Raw genomic sequence first — 3,881 nt, 5'->3', positions numbered from 1 at the left:
AACCCTTTAAAAATGACAGGCACTTTCTTTGTTGTAGAAGCTTCAAAGAGTACACCAGTTCACAGAAATCTCTCGCTGATATTTATGGAATGTTAATTAACGAGTTATGAAAAATATTAAAAACAATTGTCAGTATCTTAAACGTAACCAGCGAAGTGTGGGGCCGAAGGATTTGTCGCTAGAACTAGAAAACACTGAGATAGAAAGAAAGTAGTACTCCTAATGGCAAACGTCAGCCAAACAAAATGAATATCCTGCTGGTATATTTGTGAGATCTCCTGACTAGTTAACTATTTGAATGGTGAGTTGAAACTATTACAAACAAGTCACAGCCATATCCACTCCTCTGTCAGGTCCTCTGTCTGGGATGTTGTGACCTCCTAGGCCATTTATGTCGCCGTTAAACGTCAGCTTCTCGGCCCTATTCCAGCGCAGAGTGTAGGAATACCGAAAGTTCTTTTTAAGTGCATACCAAGCGCCGCATGTCAGACAATAAAGAAAATATATTTTTTTAATTTTTTACTTAGTCTTCGTATCAAAATTTAGGTAAACGGGGCCTAAGCTTACATGCACAGTTATGGTTTCAAGAAAGCACCTGAATTTCTTGGAGCGACATTCACCGTATATGATTTAGGCAGAAAATCCTCGGCTTACAATAAAGGAAGAAATTATAACCATCGTGGCTACCCTGCTTGTATTTTTGCTCTTTTCTTCGAACCCAGATTACCTTTTTTGCCTGATTTAAAGACCTTAAAGACCTTATAGCAGTGCTTTTCACATGAAAGTGTTCGTTACATTCGAAATTAACACGCTGAAGTTCGTTTTATCTGAGGTGGGAGACATAGGTTTGGAACATCCGCTGATAACAAACTCAAGTTCGTCATATATCAGGCGGCCTAGCAAGTTTCGTTAACTCGATGTTAACGATGCAAAATACCCAGGTAGTATCCTTATGCACTTAAGTTCTTACGGGTAGTACACTAATATCATTCGTAGGCCGGTGGGCATGCTGCCACCTTCCCACTGTGGCAGGTGGCCAACCTGCTGGCTACCGGCAGAAAGCGGCAGCCATTTTCCCCAGCACAAACTTGTATTTCTTACGGATTATTAAAGCAATGTCATGGCGTTAGTAAAGAATTTATCGGTATATTAACAAGAGAAAATTCTCACCAAAGCTCAGTCCACAAGGACAGTGGTCTTTGTAGGGTGCCTTTCCTGAAATGGGGTCCCATAGTGAGCAGCTTTCATTTATCAAAGCCAGCTTGTGGCATGAAGAGGTTCCCTTTTCCGTCACGCAACAAAACGTTGGCAAAATTTCACTGGAGTTCTCACAGTTTTCGTCCTCCGTTTTGTTCTCGAGGAAATGAGAGGTAGCAAATATAAACATGATAAATTATCTTTTATTAGAGAATTACAAAATGCAGTGATAAGTTACCAGCAGGAATTTCAAAAACTATAAGAAGGTCACATTCACATTTTTTTTTTGCACGGCTCTGTCTTGACTGATCCCGCTGTACTCAGTGTTCCCGCTAGCTGCCTCAGATTGTCGTTGATGATAATGTTCAATTTTTTATTGCGACAGTAAAATGTTCTTCTCAGGCGTTATCTAAACGTACTGAAAAATGTCGACAACGTATATTCCTGACTTTACCCACTAAAGAAAGGTAACTTAAACTTTTTACTAATTGTTTTTCTATCTCATAGAAATATCTGTCGACAAAAGACACAATATCATTTTCCGTTCCTTTGTCTTCTCTCAGGTGCGACAGAATTATGTAGGTGAAAACGGCGAAGAAAACGAAAGCACAAGTTCGAACAACCTGTAAAGATATTATTACTCATCTTTAAACTACCCGACTTGAGCGAGTAGTAAAGAAAAGAGCAGAATATTACAAAAAGCTGATGATTTCACTGGGCTGTAGTGCTGGTAATTCAAACTCCTCAGAGATGACGCCTACGAGACATGAAAAAATTCTAAATTTTACGCTCGAACATGTAAACTCTGGCCCTAATCTTAGCTCTTAACGACGGTGCTTGTATAGTTTTTTTTTGTGCAAATATTACGTACGCACCGGAAATCAGTATGTTCTTGATAGCTGCCTGCTGTATTGGCTTCGTAACCTTGAACGCAAATATCATGAAGAGCAGCAAGGCAAACCACAGCAGGAAAATTCCTTAATTCCTTCACGGGAAAGATTAAAGTGCTGCTACTGAAGCATAGAAAGCCTGTTACTTTGAGGGCCTTTATTATGCACCGGCAAGATGATATACTTGCCATAAAAAAGTAGCTCTGAATTTTTTCTCCTGTCCTTATTTTATTCCTGAAACTCCTGCATAAATTTTACGCCGCAAATTCATCTTTGCGAGTGCTTGCATTGGAATTAGTATTAAATGCATAGCGCCCTCTCAAGCAACATTTCAAGAAGCAGTGTGTAAACATAATGCGCCTTAAACATTATGCGCTTTTTATCCGCCAACGCACCAATTAAATACCCTCGTTCTGAATAATGATGAGATCTCTCGGCATGGAGCAAACATTTATGATTTTTCCCGTTAAAAAGTTTCCGCTCTGCTTCGAAAGCGCACGCGACACTCCCTTAGTGCATCGCATAATGCCAGCTGAAACTGCAATTATAATTGCTTGTACAGGGAGAGCTTTTTATCCTGACAGCTGTATGAATAAACCGGCGCTGAATGGTATGTGACCGCTGTTTTAAGTGAGTCTATGTAGATGTCGATGAGCAATAGATTATGAGGTAGAGGTCTCGGTGATGCGATATATGAGCAGGTTTCTTATTTAGTTTTCAAATAAAATTTAATTTTCCTACACGGTTCAATCGGAAGCTCTAAAGCTTTAATAATTTGAGACCACTCCAATGTAAATAACTTGCCAAACTGAAATATGTCTTGAGATATTCATCAATCAATGGTCCGCTTTCCATGAGCATGCGCCAGGACTCGATGCAAGCTGAGAAAGAGTGGACTGATCATCCCAATACCTAAGGCAATTTGGCACATTCTTGCAAATTCGATTCGAGTCCTATCAATACTAGCTTCAATGTTCCTATTGAAGCTCGCGGTTAACATGAATAAATAAAGAGATAAGTAATGATTTTCACTAACTTCTAGCATAACCGTCACGCTACTTTGCTATATTGTGTCCGCCATATCCGACACTGTGAAGACATCATCAGCGTGATTTTGTATAAACCTCCGAAAAAATAATAAATCACCATCTATTTAATTCTGTGGTGTTTTTCGAGATGCCTTTAGTTCATAACACATTTTCATAATTTAGTCTTCAAAAAACGAGCATAAATATTCCCCTCATAAAACGCTCTCGTCATCTGCAACAACCTATGAGGGTAATATTATGTATAGATCGGCTTAAATCTATCGTCATAAAGATATATTGCTTACAGAGAATGTAACGGCAATTATTTAGAGCATGAAAAAGAGACTTGAAGTGTTAGATAAAAGTTCACGCAAGTGTAGACCAACAAGCATAGATGCTACACAGATCTTATGGCTAGAAATTTATAGATAGTCTGCATTTTTTTTTGTAATTGATGTTAGTGCTGTAGTTTTCACATCAACTTCGCCTGGTGACATGAGGATGCCAGTAAAGACCTCAGAACTTTCGCATCGTCTTTGCAGCAAATTTCAGGAACCTCAAATATTAAACTATACTTCAAAAGTTTTGATTTTCCTATATATGAGTAACCTCTGTGCGGCATTCTTGGTTTAAATACGAAGCGCAGTATCACCGATACCAAGTTAAATGACACTTTTGTGCTAATATAGTATTTTTGTAAAATAATTTTTTCACGTCGCCCAGTTGAACATTGCCAGGTTATTTGAAGGATCTCGGCTCGTCAGTT

The sequence above is a fragment of the Amblyomma americanum genome, chromosome 5 (assembly GCF_052857255.1).
Source record: "Amblyomma americanum isolate KBUSLIRL-KWMA chromosome 5, ASM5285725v1, whole genome shotgun sequence".
In the NCBI taxonomy this organism is placed as follows: Eukaryota; Metazoa; Arthropoda; class Arachnida; order Ixodida; family Ixodidae; genus Amblyomma; species Amblyomma americanum.
The sequence above is the reverse complement of the archived record's forward strand: the minus strand, read 5'-3'. Positions refer to the sequence as shown.